Source organism: Procambarus clarkii, chromosome 2 (assembly GCF_040958095.1).
Source record: "Procambarus clarkii isolate CNS0578487 chromosome 2, FALCON_Pclarkii_2.0, whole genome shotgun sequence".
Lineage (NCBI taxonomy): Eukaryota > Metazoa > Arthropoda > Malacostraca > Decapoda > Cambaridae > Procambarus > Procambarus clarkii.
The window spans coordinates 44,812,899-44,832,132 of NC_091151.1; the positions used below are offsets into that span (position 1 = coordinate 44,812,899).

Genomic DNA, 19,234 nt, shown 5'->3' on the forward strand with positions numbered 1-19,234 from the left:
ATTTTTGTAATGTCAGAGTAGTAGACAAATGGAATGCATTAGGAAGTGATGTGGTGGAGATTGACTCCATACACAGTTTCAAGTGTAGATATGATAGAGCCCAGTAGACTCAGAAATCTGTACATCAGTTGATTGACAGTTGAGAGGCGGGACCAAAGAGTCAAAGCTCAACTCTCGTAATCACAACTCGGTGAGTACATACAACTGAGCGTGCACACACAACACGAGGAAACACAGATATTGATAATACTCTAGAAATTTAGACATAGCCGAACTGATAGGTTTGTAACATAACTTCCATAAAGGCATTAACGAAGTGTTTCTTTACATTTTCTTCGGGACTTTTAGATCTATTAAACCTCCGACAAAGTTGACAAGAACCAAAGTGTAAACATTGATCAACTGCAGAACGAGAGATCATGGATATAACCTCAGAAGGATTACAGGAAAGTGAAGAAATACGTATTTTAACCTAATAGTCGTAATTATAGGCAGTTTTCTGTTAAATCCAACTCCACCCGTATATTAACAAAGAGCTACGGCTGATATCTGGTGAGTCGGGGCTCAGTGTAATACACTGAGCGATGGGCCAAAAGGCTTTGACTTCCTGGTTTTGTTGGAGAAATATAAAGAGACAGACAGAGAGAGTGAGAGGGACGTTCAAATACAGAGAGCGAAAAAGAGAATGGAGAGGGGAAAGTGCCATTTTTTTGCTATATATCTTGTCATAATTATGTATCTTTACCTCGATGTGTCAATTATTTGCGAATTACATCATTAATACACGACTACTTTCTCCAGCGCCATGATCGAATGAGAGAATTATATAATTGTGGGAGGGTATGCTTACCTACCTCAGCTTGGCTACCTGTGCTGTGGAGGAGCAAGCTTAACATTTTTATCCCAGCACCCGGTCTACTAATACTTATTCTTGTTGTCCCATCTGATGGCCTAATGTGTTATTATATTATACAATATATATATATATATATATATATATATATATATATATATATATATATATATATATATATATATATATATATATATATATATATTGATCAGTTCCCTTTTCTGTTTTGAGGTGACTGTAACTCTACATTCATAGAAGTTGGATTACGTCTTTTTAATTATAGATTTCAACACACCACAAAGCACAGGGTATTATATAAAAAATCATAAGTCTATAGGTAGATCCAGACGAAAGAATAAAACAAGTCACTCAGACTATTCACTGAAAGTAACACTAAATTACAGCTGCTACACTTATATAAGAGCTGTTACGTCGGCTCCTTTGTGCAGTAGGACTCCCGGTTGCAATTCTTTTACCATGTCGTGGTCGTGGCACAATCGATTAAGGCGCGTCTGGGATCCTCTCGGACGTAGGTTCGAACCCTCATCACGGCCCTTCTAGATTTGTTCCTTTGTGCAGCTCTTTAACCACACCTGTTCTTCCTATCTTGTCCTTTTTAACCGGAGCTTTCATTACACCTGCCACATTTCTTCCTTCACACAACCTACTTTTCAACTTCGCTTCAGAAAATTCCTCTCGTGTTAAGACCCATCTCAGGTATTTTAATTCGTCAATTGTTTCCAGCATGTCTTCATCTTCCCTCACTTCTCAGTCTCTCTCTCCTTCAACATCACCGTTTTACGACTAACTAGTTCACTTTCATCCCATCTACCATTATCTTTGTTATTTTAGTATTCAACTGCATACTACATAATACAAGATTTTATTTATTCCCAATTAAATTTACTCTTTTTTTTAATTTACTCCATATTCCTTTGATTCAATTTATTTCATACTATACTTCGTGATCATTCTTTATTCCTATAATTTTAGCCCAACCACTTGGGCTTGACGGTAGAACGAAGGTCTCCCTTCATGCAGATCGGCCTTCAATTCCCGACCGTCCAAGTGGTTGGGCACCATTCCTTCCCCTCGTCCCATCCCAAATCCTTATCCTGACCCCTTCCAATTGCTATATAGTCGTAATGGCTTGACGCTTTCCTCCTGATAGTTCCCTCCCTCTCTCCCTCCTATACTTTTAAATAATCAATAGGACCATTAAACTGTTGTGCTCCAACACTTTAATCAAACCAGTCATACATTACACCATAAACTCTCACACTTCCTGGAGGCCAGCTTTGCATAGCGCTTTACAGCATTCCTCCAACTCCACACACGCCCGTCCTCACTCGCCAGAGTCCCTCACTATTCATGCTGTCATGCGATCATGTCATGAAAGGTCATGTTTTCCTTACAGTGTTTCTAAGCTGACCTCTCTATTTTCTTCCTCAAAGAAAATATTTGCTCCAAACTGTTTCATCCGTCATCAAACCATCTTCCTCATTAGTAAACAGATTTTGAGTTATTTTTTTACACAAATTCAATTACTATTACGTAGTTCATTTTGCCTATTACACTTGATCATTTGCCATATGTCTATTTCAACATATTTATTACAATTTGCCTATTACACGCAGTCGACTATTTAATTCATACGCTCACCAATTTTGCACATGCACATATGTTCATTTATTATATACCCCATAGACTCATGGCCAATGGATAGGTATGGGGTGCATTAATAAATTAACAAATTGTAATCAATAAATGAATATATAAAATAGTATAATCATTGCTTTTTTCCATTCATCACAGTAATACTTTCTCACGTTTTCTTGCAGATTCCTCACATTCATTTTAATTTTGTTTCTCTGTTTCACTGATCATCTCTGCTCTGTCTTTCCCACAGCTGCAATGATGATCTTGCCTTTCTACAATGATCTATCTTCCGGAAATATATTTTATATTTTTATCTAATTAGGAACATGTGATATGTTTTCAGTTGCACTTCTTTCAACGATTCCGTATATCAGACTTTCAAATTATGTTATCCTATTAATACTTTCGTCTCCAACTGTTAAAATTATCCCACATTCTATCTTTATTATCCCGTTCTCTTAATAGCCAATACCCAAGATACACTTTCTTTCAACTATTACCACGAAAAATGGCTGGATTTTTTTTTCACAAAAGTTTGCATAATTTTCCTTCACATTTACTCAGTCTCTGTTTTTGATTAACAAATCTTTTCTCATGCCCTCCTAATGCTCGATCTTTCTTGAAGGTAATATATAAATACGGAATCTCGATTGTGAAACATTATTTTATTTCAAACACGAAGGAAGCTTTTGTCAGATCTTCATTAATCATCCAACCTGACAGGTTGACAGGGAGACTCCATTATCTACAACTCCCTTACCATGTATTCTATGCTTTTAATAGATTTTTCTCTCAGTTCATGTGTTGATGTATATTAACCTAGTGCTTGCGTGAAGAAGAGTGGGTTTCCTCATGGGCAGAGTGTTTGGAAAATTGGAAACTAATAGAAAAATATATAAATTCATATGCAAGAATAATCATAACGTCAGTTGATTCAGTTATGCGTAAGTATCCGCTTAAGTAAAATTAAACGAAAATTAATCCAAGCGCTTTCGTGATTCGACACATTTTTTCCCTCTGTATTCATTGAAAATCTGTTAAATCAAGAAAGCCCTCGGACCAATATACATATATTGGTCCGAACACATATGTCTCTTCATATACATTTGTGCGTAAGTACGCACAAATGTATATGCAGAGAATATGTCACAATAACGTGCCTGAAACAATGTAGCTCACACATGCAAAATGAAATTAAAGTGACGACATTTCTGTCTATCGTGGACTCTTGTGAAGTCAGGACGGACCGAATCGTCCCTTTCACTTTATATGTGTTAGTTGGGTTAGAAATCTATATAAATTAGCAAAATATTCACATAATCTACAACAGATCTTACTTTCAAGAACTATATATATCAATAGCTGTATTCCGCTTCTTGGCACATTTATACTTAAAGTTTACTGAGATCTTGATCTATGTTCAGGATTAAAATAAACTTACTGGTTAACCAGTAAGATATTATGGAAGCCACTAATAACCCTCTAGAGATTGACAGGTCTTAAGCCATTATCAAAGTAAATTTTATTTTGATGACATAAATTTCTATCAATGAACTAGATCAATCCCCAAAGAATGACTCAACTTGCAAGCTCCGGTGAGGTTCAGCCTTCACAGTGCACGCAAAACAGACAAGATTTTACAACTGACCTTCAACAGGAACCAAAACGAAATTGCGTGAACAGCATGGCCTCTGATGCCAGTATTTTGAACACATCAACGAATCTATGCGCCTCGTGCCATCTCTACATTGGCCAGGGGCTGGAAACTACTAAGTAAACCTCGACAGTGCAGTAAATCGAAAATAATGACACTGAAAAGATAGTGTGGAATGTTCAGTAATCTCTTGGGAGCTATGCCCGGAATGTCAGTGTAAAGAGAGTTAAACCTCTGGCCTCCTGATATCATGTTGCAAGTTGTGGACATGGTGCAAGAAGCTGAAGATATCTTTAAATATAATATATTGGTTTCATTTATTTATGTACGTACTCCTGGGATTTACAGATCCCTAGATCAGTATACACTGTGTACCACAATTTGGCACATCCCTGGAACGTATTATTTAATGGCTATAGAAGCATAAAAATTAATTCGAAAATAACGTCAAGAAAAAGGCCCAATCTATTGATGTATCTTGATAGGAGAGAATGTTTATCGGTCCAAGGACGGAGGCCAGATGCTTGGGGCTAGCCTCGCCCTAACGTTCACTAATGAACAAGTGGAGTAAGGGAGTGTTGTACGCTATTCAGGGTAGGCTACAGTGTTACACTTTAAGAAATATTATCATCTAACATACTCCTCCCACCCCCCACCCCCCTCCCCCCCCTAACCCCCGCCCCAAACACTTGTGCAATTTTCATTATCATTTTGAAATATTGGTTGCATTGTCCGTAGACTTATTTGACAGTTTCACTACTTCGTAATATATTCTTTTCAGAGGGGAAGAGGGGGAAGAAACGGAAAGGATGTTAGAAAAGGGGAAGGAGAGGGGAGGAAGGAGAGGGAGAGGGAGAAAAATGGCGAGAGGCCGAGAAATGAGAAAGGGCCAAATTGGGAGAGAGGGAGATTGGGATATGGAGAAATTGGGAGAGACCCAGGAGCAGCCGGGTACTACCTCAAGAAATTAATATTTGGATCCACTTAAACAAACCCAATCACCACTGGGCAACAACTCCCCGCATGACGTTTTGCACCAGAGCCGACATGAACCTGACCCTGGCTAACATCCTAAAGCTTTGTACACCCATCTCACCTATCATTGTCTTACTCGTGTGTATATATTGACATTAAAAACATTGCATTATTTCCGAGGATGTGTTGCCATGCACACACGCTTTCAAGTAACTTATGTTTCATTTTTCTTAGTGGTTATACTCTTTCATTTATTTTTAAATTTATTTATATATTCATGTATGTCCAAATATAGCATTACATCATTCATCATGTATACCATTCACTAAGAGGTTTCCGTCTTCTTTCTCTAGTGATGCTGCATATCTCTCTCTCTCTCTCTCTCTCTCTCTCTCTCTCTCTCTCTCTCTCTCTCTCTCTCTCTCTCTCTCTCTCTCTCTCTCTCTCTCTCTCTCTCTCTCTCTTTCTGTTACATTTCGTTTTTACTATGTGACCAGCGCACAATGTGTATACTTTTATCTTAGAAAAACCCACCAACCCACCTACCCAGTAGACGTAAATACATTTCAGAAAAATACATTCAGAGGGTATGCTTGTGTTCCTGAAATACCAGATAAATTATTTTTATTATGTGTTGTGAAGATTTTTGTTATGTGTTGTGAAGAAATCATAGGATTAAACAGCCAGAAATAGCATACCCTATTCTTGAAAAGTTATAGGAGCATTCAGTCCCTTCTGTTTGATTCAACCCTTAAAAGTAACTCATTTCCATGAGTCTCTACTCCCTTTTGTTGAGTTAACTTGCTTTAACTCAAAACTAACTTAATGCACAAGTGTGAACCATTAAGTTGAATACTCATAATCTACATCATCTACTGTCAGATCGATGTCCCCAGCTCGTATAATTTTATCTAAGAAATAGGAATAGGAAAAACCAATAAACAAAGTCAAACAAACATACTCAAGCAAAAAATAAAATATAAGGAAAATTGCAACTCCAGATCTGGCAAACACTAGCAAAAATACCCTGCAATTGACACCAAGATAATCGCAGTTCATTGCACTAAATGTTATAGAAGCCGTACATAGAGGCGGCAAGACTCAAGAAAATGTATATAAGTAAGGCGGAGTTTTGCAGAAATGTTTAATGGTGACTTGAACGTGAGTCGACGTGTCCACGAGGCAGTTATAACAACTGTGGTGAAGGTAGTGGTTGAGGAGTGGCGGGCCTGGTGGTCTGTGTGTGTGTGTGTGCGTGTGTGCGTGTGTGTGTGTGTGTGTGTGTGTGTGTGTGTGTGTGTGTGTGTGTGTGTGTGTGTGTGTGTGTGTGTGTGTGTGTGTGTGTCTGTGTGTGTGTGTCTGTGTGTCTGTGTGTGTGACATCCTGCTGTTACAGTGGTGTTCATCCTGTTGTTACAGTGGTGTTCATCCTGCTGTTATGGTGGTGTATATCCAGTGGTTAGAGTGTTGTGGTGGTTGGATTGTTTTAGTACTTATGTGGTGATTGGGTAGTGTGAGAATGATGATATGGTGAGGGTATAATGATAATGTCAAGATGATTGTTTTGTGTGGGGTTATGGTGACTGTCGTGTTGGTGTCATTGTGATTTGTGTAATGTTGATGGTGATGGTATCGAGTTAGTGGTGAAGTGATTGATGTCAATATTCTAATAAGTGATAACGAAAGAGTGTAGGACATTATTTGCTTTGATTCAATCATACATACATACACAGAAACACACGCGCACACACACACACAGACGCACACACACACACACACACACACACACACACACACACACACACACACACACACACACACACACACACACACACACACACACACACACACAAAAGGGGGTAGAAAGAGCAAACAAAGGGGCCACATATAGAAACAACACACCCAGATAACCTACAGAGACAGAAGTAATAATTCCTTATAGCTTCTCAGGTGCCAGTTAGAAACCTAGTGATACAGCAAGCGTTTTCCCTCCGGATCACCACACTTCGGCGACACTGAAACAGGAAACTAGCAGCCCCTAAGTCTTATGCCATGAGCCCTAAGGCCAAACTCTTGAAAATGCACTTGTCCCACTTTCTCTCGGTACCATGAGTACCGAGACGATGAGTATGGAGACGAATGTACACCAGTATCCCAAATTTCTTGCGATTGTTAAATATAGCTGCTAGCCAATGGTGTCCTCTGCTAGCTTAACCAACAGTGGAGGAGATAGATCAGCCAAGGTGGATACAAATATAAAAATCACACCTTACAAAAAAATTACATATGTGTAAGTATCCACTAGGAAAATTAAACGAAATTTCCGAACGTTTCCGTGTTTCAACACATCACGAAAATGTAGTATTTCTGTATATATTTGATAATGTCTTGAAACATGAAAACGTTTGGAAACTTCGTTTAATTTTCTTAGTGGATACTTACACATACCCGAATCACGTAGTTTTGTTATATATATATATAATTATTTCACTCACCTTGCATTTTTTCTCAGCAAATATATCATCCACATAATCAAGTTGCTCGATAAGAACTTTCTCACCATGTCACTAACTCAGTCGCACACATTTTCTAAAGAGACGTCATTGTTTATATAAATGAACTTTATTCCGAATGTATCAAAAGCACCACTGGAAGCAACACGACCGAGGCTTGGTGACGGAGCCACAGGAAACACAGCTCACCCGGACGGTGCCGCTACCACACTGAGCGGTTGGCGCCGGAACGCTCACCTGCTGGGTCACGGGACTCGTGCACAGGTTGCCAGCACTCTCGAATGTCATGTTTACCAGGGTCGTCATGTTTGTATTACAATGGGTGTAACGTAAAATCCGTGTGGTAGGTGGAGGGATAATCTCGAATCGGTTGCAACTCGCTCTCGTACAAGACAGCACATATATGACTTATTGCTTATAGTCACTATTTCGCTTATAAATAAGTACATATGTGACATATTCCAAGCCATATTTTTTCCAAGGCACTAACTTTTTCTCCAGAGATCATGTACTGCTGATTTGGAGATTTGCGATATTCAGATAGATTCATGGTATGAGAAAGTATTCAGTAGCCCTATAATTTTATCCTGAAATGTTATATATTATAAAATAACAGGACAGTTGGGAGAACTCAGTGAAACAGAGGATGGTTGAAGCCTTATTCCCTGCAGCAATGTCACAACAAGAGATCGCCCACCTCGCAGCTGGGAATGCCTCTCATGCAGGGGACTTGCATTTTCACTAACCCCCGTCTAACCCTATTTACCCTTATTGCAGTGCCCCAATTTACACTAAGTATAAGTGCATTTGCAGTAACATACAAGCCAACCATTATGGAGTACATGATCTGCACCATGGAAGTTCCAAGAATGGCATTAAAACATAATTAAGTTTTAGAATCATCTAGAGAAGATTTACCAGAGACCAGCAGAGAGACAACCTTGATTTCATCATATTTAAAGTCCTGGGTCTTTATATATACATATATATATATATATATATATATATATATATATATATATATATATATATATATATATATATATATGTCGTACCTAGTAGCCAGAACGCACTTCTCAGCCTACTATGCAAGGCCCGATTTGCCTAATAAGCCAAGTTATCCTGAATTAATATATTTTCTTTAATTTTTTTCTTATGAAATGATAAAGCTACCCATTTCATTATGTATGAGGTCAATTTTTTTTTATTGGAGTTAAAATTAACGTAGATATATGCCCGAACCTATCCAACCCTACCTAACCTAACCTAACCTATCTTTATAGGTTAGGTTAGGTTAGGTAGCCGAAAAAGTTAGGTTAGGTTAGGTTAGGTAGGTTAGGTAGTCAAAAAACAATTAATTCATGGAAACTTGGCTTATTAGGCAAATCGGGCCTAGCATAGTAGGCTGAGAAGTGCGTTCTGGCTACTAGGTACGACATATATATATATACATATATATATATATATATATATATATATATATATATATATATATATATATTTATATATATATATATATATATAACATAGTATATGAGATAGAGAGACAAAATATATAAATGACGGGGTTCTATCTCTGGGTTTGTAGGGAAGCTCAGCAGCACCTGGGGGAGCCTTATGGGGCTCCAACATGTAGTCGCATATTGTCTTCTACCATCCCCTTTTTTCTGTAAATATTTTGTTTAAAACGTTTTTACGCAAGATAGATTACAACAGTGCTTACATAGACGGTAGAAAGTTAGTTGTAACAGACTGTCAAATTACACGAGCTTCTTGGATAATTGAGATGGAACCAAGAATGCAGTGTGTGTGTTTTACCTCTGTATTGCCACGCTGAAGCGCTGGGAAAGTAGGCTGGCAGCTCTTGGGTCTCACGTTGTTTCCATAAGCTTAGTAACCAAATCATTAAAAAAACAAGAGGCCCTTTTACCCCAGACACTAAGTATCTCTGAAGCAATGAGGCAAAACTATTCTGATGATCCAGTTTTCTGTATTTACAGGACTTGACGTATTCCCTTTAAGTGGTAATACCACCCGGATGCCCAACATTGAGACAATTCAGATGTTAGTCAAGGATGATACGCACGTGTAGTCCTGCTCTAACTGCCAACCGTTCTCTCAGTGCTGCACCGTGATCCCATCTGGGAGACCAGGAGGACTGGCAGAGCTGCGGGACATTAGGTAACGGGGCTCTCTCTCTCTCTTCTCTCTCTCTCTCTCTCTCTCTCTCTCTCTCTCTCTCACTCTTAAACACCCAGCCATGATGAGGCAATTCTTAATGATGTCGTTAACTTCACTGTGCCTCGAATGCCATCCCTCCCCTGTGCTTTGTCCGACCAGGCCATGCTCACAGTTTCTGTCAGCCTTAAATGCACCTGTATTCGGTGTGAATTGGCTAAAAAAGGTGTACAGCCACGTGACATCAAATTGTAGGAAGAACCACAGGCAAATGGGATAATAGTGTTAGTACTTTGGCTTCGCCAGGAGCTTCTTCAGAGTAACAGAAATTCCCAAGATGAGTGCAGTAGTCACCACACCGGAAGTGGTTTCACGATAACTGCCTCAAAGCAACCACCGGAATTTTCTTGCGGCTAATTGATCAATCACAATACATTTTTACGTGTACGTATTTTCTATATTTAAGTTTGCGATCAGTAAGAATACGGGTGTTAAAATAATATTAAAAGTTAAATTATATCACCATTTACTACCATTATTCATATCGATTATCTTGGGATAAAACAAATTTGGAATAATCGAAAGATTTTCAGAGTGAAAACCCGAATTTCAGCAATACCATTGTAAATGGTATTGTTGAAATTGCAGGAACTGTTGGCGATGTAAGGGAGGAGCCTGTGTACACGAAGTAACAGTGATAAGTTGACCAGACCACACACTAGAAGGTGAAGGGACACAATCGACTTGAGAATGGTCCAGGACGGACCAAAACGTCGCCGTCCCTTCACCTTCTAGTGTGTGGTCTGGTCAACTTACTTTAGCCACGTTATTGTGACTCATCGCCTGCAACAGTGATAAGTGTGGGTAAATAAGCAGATGTTACCTGCCCTGGACGTGTGTGAAATTTACTCAATGTCCAACAGTTAGTTACTCCTGCAGGATCCCAGAGTGAGAGTGTACTCGCACTGCTTGAGGAAGTTGAGCTTCAGCTCTTTGGTCCTGCCTCTCGGCCTTCAATTGACTGGTGTTAAGATTCCTGAAATTATTGAGTTCTATTACATTTGAAGCTATGTGAAGCATGCCTACATCAATTCATTCCCTTGTGCATTACATTTATTCTTTAATCTGACAATTAAAACATTATTTATAATGTTCCTGGCACACTTGGTTACTCAATTTCGGTCTGTGTCCCCTTAATCGAATACCCCTACACTTTATTATCTTTCCTTGTCTGTCATGTCTGTTTCACTGAGAATTTTGTATATATTGATCATGTCTTTCCTTCCGCCTTCCAGTGAAGGTAAGCTTAATTACATTAGTCTTTTCACACAGCTTATCCCATTTCTGTTATGGGACAAGTACCTTCTGAACGTTCTCCATCTTCGTTGTGTGTTTGTGTGGGTGGGTGGGTATTCAGTTGTACTCACCTAGTTGTGCTTGCGGGGGATAAGATTCGGCTCTTCAGTCGCGCCTCTCAACTGTCAATCAAATTGATTATAGATTCCTGAGCCTACTGGGCTCTATCGTATCTTCGTTTGAAACTATGTGTGGAGTTGCCTCCACCACATCACTGCCTTCACAAATGGGTGTCTTCAGTGTGTGCATTCGTCTATTTTTTACAGAGTATCAGCTCCTGGAATCCGGGTTTTAGAAACCGGTTGTATGTTGCAATGGCTCGCGACCATCTTGCTTCCAGTAGAACTAAATTTCTGAACGAGGTCCCCGGCAAGGGCAATTGTGCTTCAAACTCTAAGCTAACTTATGCTAAGACTTACCAATTGGGACAAGAAGGCCTTCTTCGGAAAGCTGGTTGAGGCATGATTATACTCCGTAAACTTGATTAAAACTAAAGATCGAGAGAGATAGAGAGTTAACGAGAAAGGAGAATTATAAATGATGTGAGAGAGAGAGAGAGAGAGAGAGAGAGAGAGAGAGAGAGAGAGAGAGAGAGAGAGAGAGAGAGAGAGAGAGAGAGAGAGAGAAGGGAAGAGACAGAGAAAGGGGGAAAGCCAGAGAAAAGGATGGGAGATAGAGGAAGGGGGAGATATAGATGGTTATCTCACGATGAACTTTGTGAGTTTCATTTACAAGGATATCAATCATAGTATCATTATAATTAAGTATCATAGTATCATTAATGTTTCTGGGAATAACTTAAATCTATCTAATGCATGCAACAGTCGGTTGAACACTGGGAAGTGGTCAAATATCTTGGGAAGCCTGAGAAGTATCAGGATATATTACTTAAAGAAAATCTTTGAATCTGAAGGTGGATCTAAGATCTGAGTAAAGTATGTACTCCTCTACGTCTTTGCAAGTCTAGAAACAAACTTTAGCTTATCTTACTTAACCTAACCTGGCTAAACTTTACATGACTTAACCTAAGAACCTAACCTGGCTGAACCTATCATAACCTAATGTAACCTAACGAAAATAAGAAACCCATTTTCTTAAAACGATAGTGCTTATAGCAACAATTTCGTCAAATGCACAAATATGAACAGTTGGCTCCCAAAAAGTTTAAGTTATTTATTACTGAATTAGTACCAATGGCATTCAAGAAAAATTAGAAATATTTCTAAAGATCCTAATGTAATCTTTCCAAGTAATCCTATGCCTAACGTAGTACATAATATGTGCTATACTAAGCCTAGGAATGTTTAAATTTGGTTTTTATCTCTACTCTTGTTTTACTCAATCATATTAATAGTCAAAATTTGAGCTTTTATATGTCTAATAGTACACAGCAGTGCATATGACCAAACAGTTGTTGTAAATACTATTATTTTAAGAGGATGAGTTAAAAATAAGATATAAAATGTTGTTTTAGATATGGTACACTTTTTAGAACCAACTGTGACAAAGTGTAATGGAGTCGAACTCGTGTCCTGAGTCACTCTTGACCCACGCCATTGACCACTTGACCACGATCGGCTTACTAACCATTATAACCTGAAGTCCACTCAAACTTACAAATGAGTTTAAACGCTCCAAAATGGTTAAGAAATCCATTTTTTTTTTTTTTTTTTTACATGTTATCGGTCTATTCTCTGTGTAGATCATGAGGTTCTCCACCAAACGGTTCCTTACGCGTCCTTCTGTGATTTATTCAGACTTGTGATTTAGTCAGACTTGTAATTTAGTCAGACGTGATTTAGTCAGACTTGTGATTTAGTCAGACTAAATCTGTGCAATCACTCCATGCAAATAAAAGAGCCCAGTCTTTGGAACTCACTCCCTGAGAGAGATGAAACTGATATTGTCAATTTGTTGACAATTGGCAATTTGTCAATTTCTCAACTGAAATTGAGAAATTGTCCAACCCATGCCGTGTTCAAAAGTAAAATAGAAAAAAGTACCCAATTTCATCTTCATTGTTTCCTACCTTGTGCTAAAAACTCACAATTGTATCTTGTACTCCCCACTTCCCCAATATATATATATATATATATATATATATATATATATATATATATATATATATATATATATATATATATATATATATATATATATATATATATATATATATATATATATATATATATATATATATATATATATATCCAATAATATTTATAATTTTTCATTAAATTATTAAATAAACTACTGAAAAACGGTATACCGATGAATGGAGAGAACTTAAATTTGAATTTGTATTAACGTTATGTTTCCCGTCGTAGACAGGTAGACAGGTTAATGGTGAGAAGTATCAGGTTAAACCTAACAAAAGAACAATATTACCCAGGAAGACCGTAGGCAACATTATCATTAATCCAAATTTATCAAACGCTACGGGCCCTTGGGACTCACGCTTTAAAGAAAACGTGTCTAGATACGTGCATCAGAGAAAACTAATTTTTTGGGGGGTAACTAAAGCTAACTTGATGGCGAAGCGCTCTGGTATTAGATTATGCTCGGGAATTATTATGTGGCCGGTTGTAAACGATTATATATATATAATACGACATTGAAAAACAAGAGGGACAGGGATGGAAACTTGAGATGTAGAAGAGCAATACAAATGTTAGAAAGAATTGGCATAACGTACGAATAGTGAGCACATGGACATGACGAAAGACGAAAGGAAGAGAAGGCAGAATCTGAAACAACAGGTAGAATCAAATGTAGACATAGAAAGGAAAGGGAGGTCTCAGAGTCACTCACTATAGTAGAAAACCGGCAAGACATGGCTAAGAAGTTAGTAGTCAACTCTCAAAACACATTTACAGTGACTACATTTATGAACAAACACACACACACACACACACACACACACACACACACACACACACACACACACACACACACACACACACACACACACACACACACACACACAAACACACACACACTGAACAAGAAATCACCTGGATCATTACCCATCAGTTATACAGTAATGAACATGACCCCATTAGAGGCAGCCACCTCAGCAGTAAAGCTCCGAACATAGCGAAAGAAAAACAAATGAAAGCAAGGACACCCTAAAGGGAAATGGAAACAGTATAGGCAATAACAAAGAGAAGCGGAATAAACGAGAGGATAAAGAACAAACAACGACAATTATAGTCACTCTGTGATTGTGTTCTGTCCATGAAATAAGGTGATAAATAGGAGAGAACTCTAAGGCCGTATATGGTGATACAGTATTTGGAAGAGATACGATAACAAGGAGCACGGATACGAAACCGGAGTTAAGGAACGGTAACCAACTACTTGAACCACTGGGGATCGAACTCCAACCCTGCAAGACGTGAAATCTTCGTTGTACCCTAAGTGAATGATTATTCAGCGGCACATTTAGTATTACCATAATAAATATATTGATTAATAAATTATATTAAAGTTGATAAAAAGAGAGGTAAGAGGCGGTTAAATAAACTATAAGAAATCATAAGAATACATAAGATCTAAGAGGAAAATGAACTAAGGAATAAAGGTGGAAGTAGAAATAGGCAAGGAAGAGAGCTGATTGGTGAATTAATTGTGAAAGATTGAGAATAAATTGTGAGACCCTAAGAATGAGTTGTGTGAAACTGAGAATGAGTTGTGCAACACTGAGAATGAGTTGTGAGACTCAGCATGAATCGTTAGAAGATGAGTTGTGAGTTGAGAATTAGTAATGAGAGACCGAGTATAGAGTTGTGATGCGCTCCACGGAGGATCCAGTCACTTAACTCGTCTTAATAGCTTCCAGCTGTGCGTTTAGCGTGTTCTTCCGGACAGTGAAAAGAGACAGCATAGCGGAAGACGTTACTTGCTCAGCGTACGGCACTGAAATGACACCTGCTCGTCGTTAGAACCTGAAATGACACCTGCTCGTCGTTAGAACCTGAAATGACACCTGCTCGTCGTTAGAACCTGAAATGACACCTGCTCGTCGTTAGAACCTGAAATGACACCTGCTCGTCGTTAGAAGCTGAAATGAAACTTCTCGGCGAGAGGAGCTAAAGGGTGTCATGCCTTCATATGATATATATTTATGACTTCCGAATGTTTACGTACAAATGGATGTCGAACAAAACTTACTCAGCAGATCAAAAAAATAGCAAACAAGCATTGAACAACGAACAAAGTGACGAAGTATTATGACACAATTGAGGGCCTCGCATCTTGCAGATTAGCGTTCGATCCCTGACGGCCAAAAGGGATGGGCTTCGGTCCTAACCTCCATGTCCCTATCCCAGCTCATATGCTGTCCTCAAAACCTTTCCATGTGCTATATAATCATACTGGCTTAGCTCTTTCTCCTCATAAGTTCCTTTCCTTCTTCCAACAACGCTTGGTGATATGAGAGAAAAAGATATATATATACAGATGCAAGTCGTTAGCGAAGATGGATGACTACTGTTCGGTTAAATTCTTCCTTTCATGACGGGGTACAACTCCCACAGAGCAGAGCTTCTCTACGATCCGAAGCGGCTGTCGTTCCTCCTCAATTACTGTCCTCACTGGGGCTCGGACGACACCCGTTTGAATGCTGGTATATCGACCAGAGAGCAGGAGAGCAGTACACGGGGCAACGGCGGAAGGAAAATGTAACACGTCTCATAAGACGGAAGGAAGAGTTTCCTATACGACAGATGAGAGAGAGAGAGAGAGAGAGAGAGAGAGAGAGAGAGAGAGAGAGAGAGAGAGAGAGAGAGAGAGAGAGAGAGAGAGAGAGAGAGAGAGAGAGAGAGAAAGAGAGAGAGAGAGAAAGAGATATACAAAATTTTATAACGGATGTTACAAAGTATATGATAAATTTACATGGCAAGGAGTTAGAAGCAAAAGAGAAACATGAAAGATGCTCTTAAGGCCCAAACCGTACACGCCTGTGTACAATATGACCTTATCCCATGAAGAAAACATTGTCTGGCCAATACTCACCATCGTCCTCTTCATTGGTTTCCTGGATGTCAGCGGAAGTGTCGAGTAGGAGTTTGTTAGCCTCTCTGACAGTGGTGAAGGCTGCAAGCAGTCAAGCTCCCCGACAGAGTGTTCAGTGTCGCATTCGTAGCCGGGGTCCACTTCTAATTCCTGGGAATTTGAGACTGGAGAGGGAAGATAGTATGTGATAACAGTCTTCCGTTCAGTTCCCTCTTTCTCGCGAATTGGCGAACGTTGATCTCTTCTTGAACCTTTTTTCAAGATCCCCTTCGGAAGCTTGGCACTGATACTCGTGTCATCAGTGTGCTCCTGTGCCTTGCTACGAATATTATTCTTTTCATTGATGTTTATTTCCTCGAGATTTTTACAGAGGAGTTCTGACGTATATGTGTTGTTCATCTGGCCTAGTTGCAGCTTAGGAACTTGCGCTGGAGTTTCGATAATATATTGCAACTCTTTCTGAGTTTCATTTTGAAATTTGGCTTCTTTTCTTACGTCCTTAAAGGAATTATGAAATTTGTAATCCGGTGTGTTATCCTGGACCTCTGTCTTGCTTTTCACGCACTCTGCAGTGTGTGCTGGTGTATCATTACGGTCTTCGAACGATATCCCAGAGATTTGTAAATCTGTCGCTGCCGCGCTAATATAGTTTTCTTCAGCTGATCTTGTATTCGGGATTCTGATATCCTTCGAATGCTGATCACAGTTATTGATGCACTCTTGCGGACGGGCGTCACGTGACCAAGATTCTCTTATGTTCCAAGTGTTCGCTGCGTCCCACCTGTGTGCAGGACTGGAGTCGCGGATCTCCAGTGGTAAGACCTCGGGATTCCGAGACAAGTTTGTTATGCCATCTGTGAACCTTTTCTCTGGTTCAGGCGCCGATATCCTGGTTAAAAGTAGCGGTCGGCTAATGTCTTTTGCCTTAATTTTGCAACTTTTGTTTTTGCTTTCATCATTTGAATTGTTTTTATATCTATCTGTGGGGTTGTTTTTCCACATATTCACAGCGGAGACTTGTGAGTTTGTGAGTTGCTTTGATTTTGAGTTTTGGTTTTGAAGTAAGTTTTCCAGAGAGCTTCTCATCCGTGAGAAAGTCTCATACCCGAAGCTTTTATCCTTCTTTTTTACTTTCTTAGGGAGAGGAGGAGGTGGAGAAGTTGGAGACATCGTACTGAATGGACTCTGTCGCAAGATCCAGTTGTTTGTCGAGGCTTCTTCGCCTTCATCACCTTCCATAATTAGGGTTTCAAAACTCTTCGTAAGCTGTAGTTCAGTTAGAACACCATCTCTTTTCTTTTCTTCACTTATTCCTAAGTGTTTGTCTTCAAATTCATCAAAAACTGCGCTTTTGAAAAATGAGTTTTCCGGTGTGAACTGACTGGGATGATCTTCAGCAACAGAACTTAGAGTCCCAACAGTCTGATGAAAGTTTGACCTCCTTGAACAGGATACGTTATTATGGTTTTCGCCCCTCAACGCTTGCTGGCCAAGAGAATGTTCGTTTAGGGGTCTGTAGAAGTAGTCTGATGGCACAGGTCTAAGTCTTTGACAGAGTAGAGGAGGAGGAGGTGGAGCAGGTGGTGGTGGTTCTGGAACTGAATGAGACGAGAGCAGTGGTGGGGGTGGTTGTGATGGTGGTGGTGGTGGTAGTATTTGTGATGATGATAGTGGTTGCGATTGTAGTTCTGGTAGTGGTTGTGGTGGTGTTTGTAATAGCAACGGTTGTGATAGAAGTGATTGGGCCTTACCACCGTCTTCTCCGGCTCTTCTGTCTCTGTCTTCCACTTCTTTGTGATCTTCTTCCTCAATCGTGAAGCTCGTATGGTTGAAGATGAAGTCCTTCATCTTTATTTTATGATCTTTAATCATACTATCAGGTTGAAGAAGCTCTGACAGCAAGCCTCTACTCTCGTCTGCCGCTTTAGGTCTGTAAACCTCAGCTGAAACTTGTTTGATATGGTTATTGGAAAGTTGATTATTTGGCTCTTGCAAGAAGCTATTTGTTCGGATAATTTCTCCTCTCTTAACGGTTTCTTCGTCTTGAAAGATTGGGTTGTTTACTGTAAAAACTTCAAGTTGGCTGCTATTCTGATTTTCCACAGACGGCGACGAAACTGTTTTGTAGTTAATAATAAAACTATTGTTACTAGCACTAGGTTCCATCGATCCATTCAATCTTCGGTAGTACGAATCTTCCGTTTCTTCACACCCGGTATTCCAGTTAGACACTGGCTTGTCATCCCTATTTCTCAAGTTTTTATTTGTGGTAACTATCGATTGCAGAGGCAAAGTGATGTCATCAGGCTTGTAAATTATTCTTGGAGGCTTGATCCTCGAGCCTTGGTACGCGGATGTCGTTCTGGGAGTTGGTGGGCGCGTACCAAACGTGCCATTCAGGGTACTCGAATCCTCTGATTTTTTTATATTATTCGCTGGAACAGAGCAGTTCTGATTGACCTGCTTTCTGCTGTTATTACTATAGTCGACATACGAGAAACTCGAGGTACAATCTATGCATGATCCCTTCTGTTTGGCGTTGTTATTGAAGGAAACTGACGAGGAATCACTCGTGTCGCCTTGAATGGTGTAAGTCTGGCTTCTTGTGATGTTCTTTTGATTCATGTCCCTCGTAGAAGTTGAACTCGAACTGGGAGATGAAGAAGCTTCGTCACTCAGCGAGTGAAAAGTATCAAACCTCGGCCTGGGAGGACCTGGTCCTCTTGAAAACTTGTCCTGTGTTTTGCCAAGTCCGGGGTAAGCTAATGTCAGTCTGTCTGTGTTTGCTGAGTGGATACTTGTAGTCTTCCCGTATGAGTCTTTGTCCTCATTACGGTGAATGTGGAGTAATTTGATCCCTGTGTTGTCCGATGTTGCCAGGAAGTGAGACTTCGACTTGTCTTTAGGTTTCTTATTGTTTTTCTTCTTCCAATTCTTTTTGTTGAGATTATTGAGCCTATCTTCGTCATTCTGTAATGCTTTCTCTTTCGTTTTATTTTTCTCCTCTGGTGTCTTTTTTATAAATGATTTG

The 19,234-nt window shown here is 39.4% G+C and overlaps 1 protein-coding gene across 1 annotated transcript in view; it reads right to left on the reverse strand.

The window, feature by feature from the left end:
* The window catches only part of LOC123762313 (uncharacterized), a 95,301-nt gene extending 87,451 nt beyond the window's left edge, over positions 1-7,850 (reverse strand). Inside the window, 1 exon segment of the mRNA XM_069325147.1 lies at positions 7,636-7,850. The gene's annotated coding sequence lies outside the window, so the exon portion shown is untranslated.
* Between the last annotated feature and the right edge of the window lie 11,384 nt (positions 7,851-19,234).